This window comes from Entelurus aequoreus, linkage group LG08 (genome assembly GCF_033978785.1).
Source record: "Entelurus aequoreus isolate RoL-2023_Sb linkage group LG08, RoL_Eaeq_v1.1, whole genome shotgun sequence".
Classification (NCBI taxonomy): Eukaryota; Metazoa; Chordata; class Actinopteri; order Syngnathiformes; family Syngnathidae; genus Entelurus; species Entelurus aequoreus.
In genome coordinates this window covers 5,522,162-5,540,853 of record NC_084738.1, presented here as the reverse complement: position 1 = coordinate 5,540,853, position 18,692 = coordinate 5,522,162, and the positions used below count along the sequence as shown (strand labels likewise).

Below are 18,692 nucleotides of genomic sequence, written 5' to 3'. Positions count from 1 at the left end.
ACCTCAGAGGTTCAGCTGTCTTTCAGAAAGCAAACATAAGAACAAGCTTAAAAAGTAGATGTGTTTCTGTCAGGGGGGTTCATTTGTGGAACAGTTTGGATGATTCCTTAAAATGTTCCAGTTCCATTTACACATTTAAAAAACACTTTAAGACCAATGTCTTGGAAAAATATATCACTCTTGAATCAACGCAGTAGTTAATACTATGATTATTGTTAATTACAAACTAAATGTGTGATATGCCTCAGGCAGGAGACTACGCTCCATCCAGACCCACACCTGAACAGTTTTTTCCCCTCGGCCATCAGACACATGAACAATAACTCCTAACAGTAGCTCCTTGAATTCCTTCTAAGTCTATAACAAGATCTGATAGCTCAGTTACAGCTCTTTTTATTACCAAATGTGTTATATGTGTTTTATGTTGGAAAATTCCTAGTTTGTGAACCCGTTCTCAAACAATGGCAATAAAACTATTCTGATTCTGATTCTTTACTGTGTATATAATTGAACTGTGTTTATGTTGTGTACAAGGTGTATTTATAATATGTTGTGCAAAGGAATTGTTATATTTTTTGGAAGCTCATCTTGTATTTGACCTTGTTTATAGGGTTAGGCGCAATAAGTGTTCAACTTCAGCCTAAACCAGGGGTGTCCAAAGTGCGGCCCGGGGGCCATTTGCGGCCCACAGCTAATTGTTTACCGGCCCGCCACACATTCTGGAAATACTATTGTAAAAATAAAAAAGAACATTAAAAAAAGTGGAATGAGGTGAAATCTAACGAGAAAAAGTTGCAATGTTGACACAAAAGCTGCCATGCAGGCTGCTTTTTTTTTCTTTTGTCTTTCTTCATTTTTCTTTTTTTGCCATTGCTCAAAAAAAAATAAATAATGACAAAAAAATCCATGTTATAATGAATTATTTTCAGGGCTCCAATTACTTCAAATATTTCACTTTAAAATGTTTTATGTGGTAAATATTGCATATATTGTGTAGTAGCCACATAAAAACATCAAAGTTTTCTTTGACAAAAGCACATAAAATAAACAAAATAATAGTTCCAGCATAAAATCGACAGCTATATCTGAAGTTGATCTCGTAACTTAAGTGTTGAAAGTAAAAGAAAAACCTAATAAAAATGTATCACTTTATGAGTGGGGCACCTTTTGGATCCCAAATATATTTAGTGATTTTTTATTTATCTTTATTTTTTATTTATCTTTTCTGTTCTAAAAATAGCTCAAATAGCAGCACTTACCAGTGAGCTGCCTCTATTTTTTAAATTGTATTTATTTACTAGCAAGCTGGTCTTGCTTTGCCCGACATTTTTAATTCTAAGAGAGACAAAACTCAAATAGAATGTGAAAATCCAAGAAAATATTTTAAAGACTTGGTCTTCACTTGTTTAAATAAATTCATTTATTTTTTTACTTTGCTTCTTATAACTTTCAGAAAGACACTTTTAGAGAAAAAAATACAACCTTAAAAATGATTTTAGGATTTTTAAACACATATACCTTTTTACCTTTTAAATTCCTTCCTCTTCTTTCCTGACAATTTAAATCGATGTTCAAGTAAGTTTATCTTTTTTATTGTAAAGAATAATAAATAAATTTTAATTTAATTTTTCATTTTAGCTTCTGTTTTTTTGACGAAAAATATTTGTGAAATATTTCTTCAAACTTATTATGATTAAAATTCAAAAAAAATATTCTGGCAAAGCTAGAAAATCTGTAGAATCAAATTTAAATCTTATTTCAAAGTCTTTTGAATTTCTTTTAAAATTTTTGTTCTGGAAAACCTAGAAGAAATAATGATTTGTCTTTGTTAGAAATATAGCTTGGTCCAATTTGTTATATATTCTAACAAAGTGCAGATTGGATTTTAACCTATTTAAAACATGTTATCAAAATTCTAAAATTAATCTTAATCAGGAAAAATTACTAATGATATTCCATAAATTATTTTTTTTATTTTTTCAAAAAGATTCGAATTAGCTAGTTTTTCTCTTCTTTTTTTCGGTTGAATTTTGAATTTTAAAGATTCGAAATTGAAGATAAACTATGTTTCAAAATGTAATTGTCATTTTTTTCGTGTTTTCTCCTCTTTTAAACCGTTCAATGAAGTGTAAATATCATTAATTATTAATAATAACATAGAGTTAAAGGTAAATTGAGCAAATTGGCTATTTCTGGCAATTTATTTAAGTGTGCATCAAACTGGTAGCCCTTCGCATTAATCACTACCCAAGAAGTAGCTCTTGCTTTCAAAAAGGTTGGTGACCCCTGGTTTACAGTAAAGTTGTCATGCACTACAATTTCACTGAATATGGCTCAAAAATAAATATATCTTTATATGTATACTTTCACCGAAAAATATATCGAGATATATATCGAATATCGAATTTAAGTAAAAATGTATCGAGATATACTTTTTCGTGCATATCGCCCAGCCCTACTGTGCACAGGAAAGAATATGTGTTGGAATTAAATCCTTTTCTGCCAATCCTTTACAGGATTGGCAGAAAAAAAGTTAAAAAGAGCGTCATTTGTGTGACTTCTTCTGTACGCAACAACAACACAACAAGCTGAAAAACTACACATTGAGTCATTTATTTTTAGAGCGCACTGAGATAAGTACACAATATCAGTTTGCAAGCCAATGTTCAAACACTGTTGCTTTATCTCATACAACAATTTGTGCATTTCAAGCACAATGTTTGCTCTCCTGTGCTCAGCGACCAATCACAGCCCGGCTTTACTCTGCTTGATACAATAGTGGCATTAAAACAGGAATTTAGAACAGACAGAGAGATTCTCTAATGCCTCAAAACTCTACAGCATAATACAAAACAATGTATCAAATGTGCTCCACAAATTGAGCATTTGCAATGACGATATAAAATTCATTAAAAACATATTTCAGGCAATGTGAAGTTAACAGTGTGTGGGTGGATCGACTCAAAAAGGCCATTATGCGCAAAGAACCCTCATCTTTTCTGGTCAATATGGCCAGATACTTAGAAAAAAAGACTAGTTATTCACTTCATTTAATTCTGTACCCGTCATTGACTTAATCGCTGCCGCGCTTCAGAATCAACAGCAGTTGTCCTGCGGTTAGCTAATGAGCAATAAAAACAACTTTTATCCGACACGCTCCTTCTATCTCTGACGCCTGGCACAAGAATATGCAAATGGGGCCGCTAAGTTCTTGACTTGACTGCGCTACAAGTACGGTGGAAGTCATAATAATTGAGAGCGGGGAGGCTGGATGGAGGGCTGGAGGCTGATAATTTAGCCATTTCATTTGCTATTAAATGGCAGTAAAAAAACAAAGGAGGCTATTGAGGGAATGACAGTCGGCTGCCACACAACACAACGCCATCCAAGCATTACACACCAAAGCAACATATCATACGGAACAGTGATTCCACAGGTGCACCACAGGAAATTATCCAGTTTATTGGGCTGAAAAGGATTATTCACTGCAAATAATGTATTCATATATACAATATATATACAGTACAGGCCAAAAGTTTGGACACACCTTCTCATTTAATGCCTTTTCCTTATTTTCATGACTATTTACATTGTAGATTGTCACTGAAGGCATCAGTTATGTACTTAACAAAAAAAAGGTGAAATAACTGAAAATATATTTTATATTCTAGTTTCTTCAAAATAGCCACCCTTTGCTCTGATTACTGCTTTGCACACTCGTGGCATTCTCTCGATGAGCTTCAAGAGGTAAGTCACCTGAAATGGTTTTCACTTCACAGGTGTACTTGAAGCTTATCGAGAGAATGCCAAGAGTGTGCGTGCAAAGCAGCAATCAGAGCAAAGGGCGGCAATTTTGAAGAAACTGGAGTATAAAACATGTTTTCAGTTATTTCCCCTTTTTTTGTTAAGTACATAACTCCACATGTGTTCATTCATAGTTTTGATGCCTTCAGTGACAAACTACAATGTAAATAGTCATGAAAATAAATAAAACGCATTGAATGAGAAGGTGTGTCCAAACTTTTGGCCTGTACTGCGTATGTGTGTGTGTGTGTGTGTATATATATATATATATATATATATATATATATATATATATATATATATATATATATATATATATATTGTGGAGGGGGCGTGGTCTGCGGGCCTGCCGTGGAGCGGGGTGTGTAAGGACCGGCCTTGAAGCCAGCGACAGGTGAGTAGATTGCCCAGATGGGGCTTGTCATCTAATCACCTGTCGCCCTTATTAGCAGCAGCCGGACGAGACACGTGGTTGGAGTTGGAGTTGGAGCGAGAGAGAGACACGCCGAGAGAAAAACTCAAACAAGGACTTGGAAAGGAAAGGAAAGGAAAAGGACTGAAAAGCCACCCTTTGCTCTGATTACTGCTTTGCACACTCGTGGCATTCTCTCGATGAGCTTCAAGAGGTAAGTCACCTGAAATGGTTTTCACTTCACAGGTGTACTTGAAGCTTATCGAGAGAATGCCAAGAGTGTGCAAAGCAGTAATCAGACCAAAGGGCGGCTATTTTGAAGAAACTGGAGTATAAAACATGTTTTCAGTTATTTCCCCTTTTTTTGTTAAGTACATAACTCCACATGTGTTCATTCATAGTTTTGATGCCTTCAGTGACAAACTACAATGTAAATAGTCATGAAAATAAAGAAAACGCATTGAATGAGAAGGTGTGTCCAAACTTTTGGCCTGTACTGCGTATGTGTGTGTGTGTGTGTGTGTGTGTGTGTGTGTGTGTACATATACTGTATATATATATATATATATATATATATATATATATATATTGTGGAGGGGGCGTGGTCTGCGGGCCTGCCGCGGAGCGGGGTGTGTAAGGACCGGCCTTGAAGCCAGCGACAGGTGAGTAGATTGCCCAGCTGGGGCTTGTCATCTAATCACCTGTCGCCCTTATTAGCAGCAGCCGGAACGAGACACGTGGTTGGAGTTGGGAGTTGGAGCGAGAGAGAGACACGCCGAGAGAAAAACTCAAACAAGGACTGAAAAGTCGCAAAGCAGTGTGCTGTCGTGGCGTGTGCACGAATAAAACATTTGTCAAACCTGACTACCGGGCTCACAAGAGGATCTGTCGTGATCAGAAAACCCACGGGAGGGCAACTTCCACATATATATATAGAGTATATATAAATATATATATATATATATATATATATATATATATATATATATATATATATATATATATATATATATATATATATACTTTCCGAGACATTTTTTGGCAACAGATCTCCAGTCAAACAGTGTGATCAGGTTTATCATGGCTATTTTGTGGCAAGATTCTCATTTAACTACTAATGATTGTCACACACACATGAGGCGTGGCGAAATGTTTCTCTGCATTTGACCCATCACCCTTGATCACCCCCTGGGAGGTGAGGGGAGCAGTGAGCAGCAGCGGTGGCCGCGCCCGGGAATGGTTTTTGGTGATTTAACCCCCAATTCCAACCCTTGATGCTGAGTGCCAAGCAGGGAAATACAACAATTATACAAATATAATATAATACAGCAAATATTTGACACTTTGCTGAGCTGCTCAAAACAAGACAGTGACATGCTGGTAGCTCTCGAGCTAGGGATGTGTTACAGTCAAGGAATGTTTTCTCACTTTTGGACAAAGAGATATATATGACAATATATCAAATGGCATATAAATGATAACAGAACAATTTCAAAACAGGTTACAAATGTTCCCAATTTGGCTGCTGACATATGCAATGGCATATTGCGTCATTTCTAGCTGTATCATTTTCTCAAAACTAATAATACATCCATCCCTTTACTACCGTTTGTACCTCTCGGGGCCACGGGGGCGCTGGAGCCTATCCCAGAAGCACTCGGGTACACCCTGGACAAGTCGCCACCTCATGTCAGGGCCAACACAGATGGACAGACAAGCAACCACACTCACGTTCACACACTAGGCTACTTGCTAATTTACTGGTAATATCTGGTTACTTCCTGTTGAGAAATGTTTATATTCACACTTCTGTTGAAATGTAATAAGCATTTATTTGTCTGTTGTTTGGCTATTTTACATTAATTCTAGGCGATACTACAAATGTGGCCATACCAATGCTGATACTTTTACTTAAAATATTTGACTGATTTCATTTTTGACCAATAGTTATAATCAGACAAAAACACATGATGACAGTAACAATATCAATAAATATTTAAATTATTTTCTCCTATTGGCTCGGATTTAATCCTTTGGCGTTTGCCCTTAAAAGTTCTCATGTGTCCAGAGGGTTATTTCCTGAGTTTGCAAACAATAATAAAATCGACAAAAGCTTTTGTGATAGTAAAACATATCGATGCACTGATAATATACATGGCAGTGTTTCCCACACATTCATTTATTTGTGGCGGCCCGCCACGAAAGAATTACGTCCGCCACAAATTTAAAACAATTTTTTTTTTTTTTTTTTTTTTTGTCCTGTCCAGCTTCTTAGGCAAATCATATAGTTGATGTAGATGCCCATATAGGCTGTTCACATTTACTTTACAAAAGAGAAGTGTAGGATACTTCTCTTGTTGCCTTATTTGTATTTGACCACTACTGTTTTCTGTTTATTTGTTACTGACTGTGGCAGGACACCTCTGCCTCTGTTTCACTTTATGTTGCTGGTAAATAATATGCTTGTAGTAGTAGGCTAAAGTTAAATTATTTAGTATGCACTAATTAAAGGGGCAGAGCTTTAAGAGACATTTTAGCTTTTATATTTTATAAGATATATTTTTTGTAAGAACCACAATTAATAAATATATTTCAGTGAATAACTTATTATTCAAATCTGTATATAAATATGTACATAAAGTGTTGTAATTATATTGTAAAATGGGTGGATGGACGTTTAAAACAAAACTGTTATTATTAATTAGTAAGTATACATTTTTTGAGCCTTTTTAGAGAAAATCATATCATTGTAGTAAATTATGCAAATTACTCGATGATGTCATGGTGACCACGCCCATAGTCACGCCCCCACCGCCACAGGTATCTTGGCAGTTTATGGGAAACACTGCATGGCGTCATTACTGTCGATACTTTTATCGACCCGCCTACCTTTCTTTACATTCAAGAGCTCTAGTTAGCGGTTAGCATATCCTCCAATGGTGTGTAGTGTATAACATGTAGCTATTTCTTGTCTTCCAGGGATGATACTTGTAATAAATGTTAAGTTGCCACCATGAAGGCGAGGATTACTGGCGTAGAAGCGGGTTTTCACTGTGATGGGGCATTAGCCGCTAGCAAGGGCGCGTTCGTTTGCTTGAGTGTGTCATGAGCATGCATTATCATGATATAACGATACCATTAAAAGTGCTATCTTCGGCCAGATTTGCATCGTTTATATCATATCGTCTATTACTTTAGTTAGCAAATACCTAAAAATATCTGAATAAAAGCAGATGGCTAAATTAGAGCAACTGAATACATGTACGCTTCTTAACCCGATTAGTTGACTAATTGTTAAGATAGTCGATGATTAAATCAGTCGTTAGTTGCAGCCGGTCCAAATCTATTCGTGGTGGAAGAAAGTCTGGAAAGTCAATTTGTGTTCCCAGGGATTTAACTTTATTTTTTGAGTCATGTGTCGTGTAAATCTTTGGACTTTTAAAGCCTGGATAAATACAAAGCACTCCAGTAAAGTTGCACACAGCTAAAAGAAAAAAGGATGTTTCATCGGTCTGACTCCCTCCTGACAATAACAAGGAACGACTCTGTGTCAGGATGGGAGGTTTCACTTGCGCAACAACAGATGGAGTTCCATTCTATTCCGAGAAATAACATTATTGGCTAAGACTTGGCTGGAACACACTGATCTGACTTTAATGGGGGAATGTTGCAAAAAGAGAATTTTTCCATGAAGGCTGGATTGAGAGGCGAGGTTTCAAGCATTGAAAACAAGCAATGGTTTAAAGCCTCTTAACATGCGGTAGTTCAGTAAACATCATCTTAACAAATGCCCTGGAGAAAAACTACAGTCATACTTGTTGTAGTGGCCAAAAATACCATCTGCAGAGAAATGTAGTGTTGAAAATATCTTTTGTCCGCAAGTTCTCACGGTGAAATCGTGAACATTCGCTTCAGACAATTGCTATGTGGGATGAATTCAACAACAAACAGACAGAAGAGCCAACTAGAGAAAGAGAAGAGCGGTACACTTGTTTGGATTTGTCTTTATTTTCCTGATTGTTGTACTTTAAACGAGGGTAACGGAGCGTTTTAGTCTGAAAATATGTGACTGAATTTATTGGGAATAACCTGACCTACTAAGTTAATGACGATTTTTTTTTTTTAATCACATGTTCACATGTACATTCTTTGGGCACCTCACGATTCGATTAAAGATTCAACAGCAACGCTTTGATTATAAATCGATTATTTATACACCTTTAATCATTATATTGTATATTCCTATTATATTTTTGATATATTTGTTATTATATATTCTCAATGTATTACATTTAATTATTATTAATATTAATAACATGTCTACAAGCCTCCTCCGTTAGTGACCGATCTATGTAGTATTGTGACATTTGTGGTGATTGTATATATATATATATATATATATATATATATATATATATATATATACACACACACATATATACATATACATACATATATATATACACATATACACACATATATACATATATATATATACATACAGTATATATATATATATACATATATATACATACATATATATATATACATACAGTATATATATATATACATATATATACATACATATATATATACATATATATATACATACAGTATATATATATACATACATACACATATACATACATACATATATACATACATATATATATACATACAAATATACATACATATATATATATATATATATATACATACAGTATATATATATACATACAGTATATATATACATACAGTATATATATATATATATACATACAGTATATACCGTATTTCCTTGAATAGCCGCAGGGGCGTTAATTAATTTAAAACCTCCTGTCACACCTGCGTTTACCGGAAACCGGCGGGATGGCCGTGCATGCGGTAATTATTTTAAAACCTCTTCTCACTCCGGCGTTTACCAAAAGGAATCCATAAAATTTAGGCGTGCGCTTTGAGTGTGATGTAAGCATACCATCATGAAAAGCACATTTAATTAAAAAAAACGTTATTATGGTCTTACCTGTACTTATAAATGGAGTCCATTTGCAGCTCCTTCTGACCAAAAGCATCGATAACTTGTTTATAGAAGTCTTCCTTATTTTCTTTCTTCAGTTTTAAAAGTCTCTGTTTCGATGGAGATATTCCTTTAATTATTACCTCCTGCTTCGATTGAAAGTCCAGTTTAGAAAACTGTTTTATTTTATGTATGTAATCCTCCATTTTAAAAGTTCAGGCAGAGGACAGAAAAAAAAATCTCTTGCTGCGTGTGTTCACTTCTTCTGCAGTACCGGAAGTCGCAAGAAGGATCACTAGCGCGGCAGCGCCCTCTACCACCAGGAGGCGGGAGTCATTTAATGACTTATACAGTATTTCACACACGCAGCTACGGTATATTAATAAAACATAGCTGCTTACTGTTCTCTTTAGCATACTGTACAGGTATTCAATAGCTTGGACCTTAAATCCTACTGAAAAGCTCTTTATCTTTTTTCCTTTGTGCGATTGTAAACTACTGAAAGCAGTTTCCTCCATTTTGAAAATGAGGACAGATGCGTCACTCGTGACGTAACGAATTTGACCCGGTGGAAGTTCTAGCCATATGCTAAATATTTTGCGAAACGAGTTTGACCCGGCGAAAATTACAGACATGCGATAATAAAATTAATATTTTGCGAAACGAATTTGATCCAGCTTCAATAATAAACCGGCGATAAGGCCAAGAATGCGTTAATTATTTTGAGAAACGAGTTTGACCCGGCAGTAATTCTAGACGTGCGAATACTATATTCCCTGCGCCAATTCAAGGAAATACGGTATATATATATATATATATATATATATATATATATATATACATACATACATACACATATACATACATATATACATACATACACACATATATAGATATATATACATATATGTCATATACATATACATACATACACACACATACTGTATATATATATACATACACTACCGTTCAAAAGTTTGGGGTCACCCAAACAATTTAGTGGAATAGCCTTCATTTCTAAGAACAAGAATAGACTGTGGAGTTTCAGATGAAAGTTCTCTTTTTCTGGCCATTTTGAGCGTTTAATTGAGCCCACAAATGTGATGCTCCAGAAAGTCAATCTGCTCAAAGGAAGGTCAGTTTTGTAGCTTCTGTAACGAGCTAAAGTGTTTTCAGATGTGTGAACATGATTGCACAAGGGTTTTCTAATCATCAATTAGCCTTCTGAGCCAATGAGCAAACACATTGTACCATTAGAACACTGGAGTGATAGTTTCTGGAAATGGGCCTCTATACACCTATGTAGATATTGCACCAAAAAGCAGACATTTGCAGCTAGAATAGTCATTTACCACATTAGCAATGTATAGAGTGTATTTCTGTAAAGTTAAGACTAGTTTAAAGTTATCTTCATTGAAAAGTACAGTGCTTTTCCTTCAAAAATAAGGACATTTACATGTGACCCCAAACTTTTGAACGCTAGTGTATATACACTATATATATATATATATATATATATATATATATATATATATATATATATATATATATACAGTACAGGCCAAAAGTTTGGACACACCTTCTTCTCATACAATGCGTTTTCTTTATTTTCATGACTATTTAAATTGTAGATTGTCACTGAAGGCATCACAACTATGAATGAACACATGTGGAGTTATGTACTAAACAAAAAAAGGTGAAATTACTGAAAACATGTTTTATATTCTAGTTTTTTCAAAATAACCCCCCTTTGCTATAATTACTGCTTTGCACACTCTTGGCATTCTCTCTGTGAGCTTCAAGCACACCTGTGAAGTGAAAACCATTTCAGGTGACTACCTCTTGAAGCTTGTTTATTTGACTTTATCTTCATTGCTTTGTGTTTTATTTTGATATCATGCTTTGGAGCCCCTGCCTCGAAAGAAAATAATTAGAGATGTCCGATAATATCGGCTGCTTTTAAATGTAATATCGGAAATTATCGGCATCGGTTTCAACCTCCCGATTTTCCCGGGAGACTCCCGAATTTCAGTGCCCCTTCCGGGGCAACCATTCTACCAAATTTCTCCCGATTTCCACCCGGCCAACATTATTGGGGGCGTGCCTTAAAGACACTGTCTTTAGCGTCCTCTACAACCCGTCGTCACGTCCGCTTTTCCTGCATACAAACAGCGTGCCGGCCCAGCCACATCATATATGCGGCTTTTACACAAACATAGGTGAATGCAAGGCATACTTGATCAACAGCCATACAGGTCACACTGAGTGTGGCCTTATAAACAACTTTAACACTGTTACAAATATGCGCCACACTGTGAACCCACACAAAACAAGAATGACAAACACATTTCGGGAGAACATCCGCACCGTAACACAACATAAACACAACAGAATAAATACCCAGAACCCATTGCAGCACTAAATCTTCTGGGACTCTACAATATACACCCCCTCCCGCTACCACCAAAATGCGAGGCCTGTATAGTTTTTAATTGAGTGTTGCAGGATGCCTTATGATGGCATTGTGTTTATATGTATGAGGTACCTTGTTTGAGTGTTAATAATGAAATTGTGATATTTAAGACATTTCATATTGCTACAAAATATTTTCTGTGCTTTCATTTAGTGCTACTCGTGAAAAAGCTAAGCGTACAGCACTGGGTTTGACTATAAGCAAAGAAAACGAAACCCTCTCATCTCCCGCTATCCAAGAGGACATCCAAACTGGGACCGCTTTACGAGACGACTATTATTAAACCTCTCCTGCTGCGATGCTATCGCTTCCTCACGGCCGCAATTGTCATCGATCGTGATTGCAAAGCGAACCCATCTGTATGCAAATGAAAGGCGGCGTTGTATAAAAGTATCCATTGTATGTTATATACGAGCCTGGGTGTAAAATGTCTGTCGAGTTGTGTTGAGCTGCAGCTGAGAACATCGGAGGTGCTGTGACTAATGGTGGAGCTGGTGGAGCCTGCGGACCGTGTTAATGTGTTTCTGCGCGTGTTTGCACATGCGCACGTCTAGGTGTGTGTGTGTGTGTGTGTGTGTGTGTGTGTGTGTGTGTGTGTGTGTGTGTCTGCACCACACTCCCCTCCCCAGCTCTGGATCGCGTGTAATTCTCCAGCTTCTGCAGGGCCATTGATCAAAGTGTTGCCTCTCTCTTGCTGAGCCGACGCACAAACAACACAGCAGTACATTCTCACCACACAATCATGACAGCTACTTGGATAATAATCAATCAATCATGTAATCATATCTATCAGTGAACACAATGAACTATTACTTAAATACCTGGAAATTTCGTATTCCTCCCCCATTGTGTCCATGTCCTCATGTATCATCTTTTTATTTTTTCCGACTATAATGTACAAAAATGTTATATGTGTATATGTATATACATATATATATGCATATGTATGGATATATGCATGTGTGTGGATATATATACATATATATATAGATTAAAGATGTCCGATAATATCGGACTGCCGATATTATCGGCCGATAAATGCTTTAAAATGTAATATCGGAAATTATTGGTATCGGTTTCAAAAAGTAAAATTTATGACTTTTTAAAACGCCGCTGTGTACACGAACATAGGGAGAAGTACAGAGCGCCAATAAACCTTAAAGGCACTGCCTTTGCGTGCCGGTCCAGTCACATAATATCTACGGCTTTTCACACACACACAAGTGAATGCAATGCCTACTTGGTCAACAGCCATACAGGTCACACTGAGGGTGGCCGTACAAACAACTTTAACACTGTTACAAATATGCGCCACACTGTGAACACACACGAAACAATAATGACAAACACATTTCGGGAGAACATCCGCACCGTAACACAACAGAACAAATACCCAGAACCCCTTGCAGCACCAACTCTTCCGGGACGCTACAATACACACCCCCGCCCCCATCAACCTCCTCATGCTCTCTCAGAGAGAGCATGTCCCAAATTCCAAGCTGCTGTTTTAAAGCAGGTTAAAAAAAAGAATGCACTTTGTGACTTCAATAATAAATATGGCAGTGCCATGTTGGCATTTTTTTCCATAACTTGAGTTGATTTATTTTGGAAAACCTTGTTACATTGTTTAATGCATCCAGCGGGGCATCACAACAAAATTAGGCATACTAATGTGTTAATTCCACGACTGTATATATCGGTATCGGTTGATATCGGTATCGGTAATTAAGAGTTGGACAATATCGGAATATCGGCAAAAAAGCCATTATCGGACATCTCTAATATAGATACATATCTTCTTTTTTTTTACTACCGTATTTTTCGGAGTATAAGTCGCACCGGCCGAAAATGCATAACAAAGAAGGAAAAAAACATATATAAGTCGCACTGGAGTATAAATCGCATTTTTTGGGGGAAATGTATTTGATAAAAGCCAACACCAAGAATAGACATTTGAAAGGCAATTTAAAATGTCTAAAGAATAGTGAACAACAGGCTGAATAAGTGTACGTTATATGAGGCATAAATAACCAACTCTTATGTTAACGTAACATATTATGGTAAGAGTCATTCAAATAACTATAACATATAGAACATGCTATACGTTTACCAAACAATCTGTCACTCCTAATCGCTAAATCCCATGAAATCTTATACGTCTAGTCTCTTACGTGAATGACATCAATAATATTATTTGATATTTTACGCTAATGTGTTCATCATTTCACACATAAGTCGCTCCTGAGTATAAGTCGCACGCCCGGCCAAACTATGAAAAAAACTGCGACTTATAGTCCGAAAAATACGGTATTTATATTACTAAATTATTGTGTATGCACCTTAGGGGATCAGCTCCAATTTCCTGTTCTTTGAACCTGTTCACTGTAATAATGACAAATAAAACTCTATTCTATTCTATTCTATTCAGAGTGACTTTAATAGACACAGAGCCCTAAATGAATTGCAGAGTCAAACGCCACACCTTAAAACATGAACTATCTTTAGCATAACTCAGACCACGCTCAGAGCATCCATGGCATCTGTAAAGCTGGTGTTTAAAGAGGAACTGCACTGTTTTTTTTATTTATTTTGCCGATCATTCGTAATCCTTATGTGAGACACACACAGATATGTTTTTCTTTTTTCATGCATTCTAACTCGTAAATAAACGTTAGCAAAAGTCATCTAACAATAGAGCTAAGGCTGCTACCCCCGCGACCCGACCTCAAATAAGCGGAAGAAGATGGATGGATGGGAGTCTGTTCCGCCTATAAATAATCAAATAAAAAGTAAATACAATAAAAAAAATATGTATAATTTTGGCAAGTTTAAAGCATTTGCAGGGTACAAACTACAAACATAATTAAAACAAACACTTACTGTACAACGTCTGCTCTCACTGGGATGCCGACTGATGGGATGTTTATATATTCCTGTTTACATGAAGAAATTATTCATAATCCTCCTTCTTGCGTCTTTCGGTTCTATAGGATGTCAAAGTTGACCAACTTTTTGGATTTATGGCCACACCCTTCTACTATCCAGGTGAGAGGCATAATTTATCATTTAGATTTAACTTTTACCAACTCAGAGGCGATGCAGCAGCTCAGCATATCTATATGGCAGCATAATAATAATAATACCTGGGATTTATATAGCGCTTTTCTAAGTACTCAAAGTCGCTTTACATGTTAAAAACTAGGGATGTCCGATAATGGCTTTTTGCCGATATCCGATATTCCGATATTGTCCAACTCTTTATTTACCGATACCGATATCAACCAATACCGATATCAACCGATATATGCAGTCGTGGAATTAACACATTATTATGCCTAATTTGGACAACCAGGTATGGTGAAGATAAGGTACTTTTTAAAAAATAAAATAAAATAAGATAACTAAATTAAAAACATTTTCTTGAATAAAAAGAAAGTAAAACAATATAAAAACAGTTACATAGAAACTAGTAATGAATGAAAATGAGTAAAATTAACTGTTAAAGGTTAGTACTATTAGTGGAGCAGCAGCACGCACAATCATGTGTGCTTACGGACTGTATCCCTTGCAGACTGTATTGATATATATTGATATATAATGTAGGAACCAGAATATTGATAACAGAAAGAAATGGGGGGAGGGAGGTTTTTTGGGTTGGCGCACTAATTGTAAGTGTATCTTGTGTTTTTTATGTTGATTTAATAAAAAATAAAAAAAATAAAATAAAAAAACGATACAGATAATAAAAAAAACGATACCGATAATTTCCGATATTACATTTTAACGCATTTATCGGCCGATAATATCGGCAGGCCGATATTATCGGACATCCCTATTAAAAACCCATCATTCATTCACACCTGGTGGTGGTAAGCTACTTTCGTAGCCACAGCTGCCCTGGGGAAGACTGACGGACATAAGCTCTGTGATCACAGTGCAGTTACAAATAGATTGTCTGCGTTAACGCTTATAATAACAATATTGCATGACATGTCTGCGATGAGGTGGCGACTTGTCCAGGGTGTACCCCGCCTTCTGCCCGATTGTAGCTGAGATAGGCTCCAGCAACACCCCGCGACTCCGAAAGGGATAAGCGGTAGAAAACGGATGGATGGATGGATGGATCATGACATGTAAATGGAGTATTGTTGGTAGTTTTTGGATGTGTTTTTAGTGGTCTTTATGGGTGGAATAGAGTACTCCGATTCACTGCCTCTTAGTTACCGTATTTTTGTTCTTGTCTTACATAGGGATTGTGAATGATAAGCAACATTCCAAAAAAATGTGCAGTTTCCCCTGTGAAGAGAAAATTTGCAATCTGTAGCACATTCCTATAGTACTATCCATTATTAATATGTATTGACCACAATCTATACTTTTGACAACAGTAATTCATTAGTGTAGCAAAAACTGCAATCTATTCACATTCACAACCTGATGTCCTTCACTAGTTCTGAATGTATTTATTTTTTCTGTCAATTGACATTGTAGCACCAGTGGGCATATCATCGTCTAATTGGAAAAGGCGAAAAATAAAAAACGCTTTGGGCAGCAGCAGCATCAGGACGAGAGGAGTTAGGGGTGTTAAATTAGGAATGGGGGACAGGAAACACAAGGACAGATACAGTATATGCTCCTGGCATGAGGTCTCCCACTTAGTGCTGTCTCCATGGTAACACTGGACATCCCAGTGTGTGGTAAATGCTCAGGGTAAGGTAGGGGGGGTGGGGGTCGTCTAAAGGGACGGCGGCGCTGGGTGAGGTGTGAAGTCATCTGGGTGACAAATGGCAGCCATGCAGCAAGGCCACGCTGACATCTTTTGGCAAGCGTGTTTGTGTCAATAAGGAAATCGATGGCCGGAGGCGAGGCCGTGAGGCGTCTTTGGTGTTGGAAAATGCAGTAATTGAGAAGGATCATCGATTAAAAATGCAGATTTTGTTTGCCAGGCGACTAAATAAAATCAGATGACGCACACGTACGACTGAAGACTATTTGCCGGAGCGACTATAAAACAGGATGCACTTTGTGATGGCACTTGTGTTAGCCTAAGGCTTATTGGACAGTATTAAATGAGGGAGCGCTATAAAACATCCAATGAAGGACACAAGATTTACTTCTGCAAAGGAGCTTGTGTTGTGGACGGGTGGCGGGTGGACATTTTAGTGCAAAATCTTGATAAGAGTGCAAGAATTCCAATAAAGCTACCGTATTTTTCAGACTATAACGTGGGGCTGGGCGATATATTGCGGGTTTGTCTCTGTGCGATATAGAAAATGACTATGTCGTGATATTCGAGTATGCGTTCTCACGCAATTGTTTTTAGCTGCGGGCATTACACTACAGGCTCTTCCTCACTCTTTCTTGTCTCTCCTTCTCACAGAGACATAAAACAAGCACCAGGGTTTCCCACACATTCATTTATTTGTGGCGGCCCGCCACGAAAGAATTACGTCCGCCACAAATTTAAAAAAAAAATACAAATAAAAATTTAAAAAAATATATATATATATATATACATATTTTTTTATTTTTTTTGTCCTCTCCAGCTTCTCAGGCAAATCATATAGTTGATGTAGATGCCCATATCAGCTGTTCAGATTTACTTTACAAAAGAGAAGTGTAGGATACTTCTCTTGTTGCCTTATTTGTATTTGACTTTATTAAATGTATTTTTATTAGAAACACAACATGTGTATATAATAAAGGGTGCAAAGTGTGCAGGCAGTAGGAAACACATGGTTAAGTGTAGGGAGTAAAACTGATGGCAGTCTAAAGTTCAAGATTTTTGGAGCTCTTTGTTCAGTGGATCAGATGTTTGATGAAGCTCTGTGTCTATCTACCACCACTACTGTTTTCTGTTTATTTGTTACTGACTGTGGCAGGACACCTCTGCCTCTGTTTCACTTTATGTTGCTGGTAAATAATATGGTTGTTTGAGTTTGAGTTTGAGTTTATTTCGAACATGCAAGCATACAACATGATACATCACAATTTCCAGTTTCTCTTTTCAACATGTTCGAAAAGGAGTAGGAAGAAGCAGAGCTTATTTAATCCTACCCCTTTTCTTTTACATAACAGTTGCTAAACTTTTTTGTTCACTTCCTGTTCTCAATTTATTCACAATGTACTCCATAAGTAATCACAATAAAAATAAATAGATAAATAATAATTGGTGAAGTAAGTTACATTTCATATGATGAGATAAGTAAGATTATTTTGAGAGTGAAAGAATGGATGAATTAAATACATTCACAATGTTTATCATGGTTCTTCTTCTTTGTACTTTGTAAACACTTTAATGGCCGTACCCATATCCGCAGCAGGTCTCCAAGGTGAACAGCCTCTGGCATGTTTCTTGAAGTGGATCATATTAGTACATTGTTTGATTGTTTTGCTTAATCCATTCCATAATTTAATTCCACATACTGATATACTGAAGGTTTTAAGTGTTGTACGTGCGTACAAATGTTTTAAATTACATTTTTCTCTAAGATTATATTTCTCCTCTTTTTTTGAGAAGAATTGTTGTATATTCTTGGGTAGCAGGTTATAGTTTGCTTTGTGTATAATTTTAGCTGTTTGCAAATTCACTATGTCGTGGAATTTCAGTATCTTTGATTCAATAAATAAAGGATTTGTATGTTCTCTATATCCAACATGATGTATTATTCTAACTGATCTTTTTTGTAACACCGTTAATGAATGAAGTGTACTTTTGTAATTATTTCCCCATATTTTTACACAGTAACTCAGATATGGTAACACTAGTGAGCAGTAGTGAATAGGAAGTGATTTTTGGTCTAGAACATGTTTTGCTTCATTCATTATTGACGTGTTTCTTGCTACTTTATGTTGTATATTTTTTACGTGAGATTTCCAGTTCAATTTATCATCAATCATTATACCTAGAAATTTGGTTTCATTTACTCTTTCAATTTCTTTTCCGTCTATTTGTATTTGTGTTTGACTTTCTCTTCTACTGTTAC

The 18,692-nt window shown here is 36.3% G+C and overlaps 1 protein-coding gene across 5 annotated transcripts in view; it reads right to left on the bottom strand.

Annotated features, from left to right (window-relative positions):
- LOC133655339 (neurexin-1a-like) overlaps nucleotides 1–18,692 on the bottom strand; it is a 45,302-nt gene that overhangs the window by 10,858 nt on the left and 15,752 nt on the right. The gene's annotated exons all lie outside the window — the stretch shown is intronic.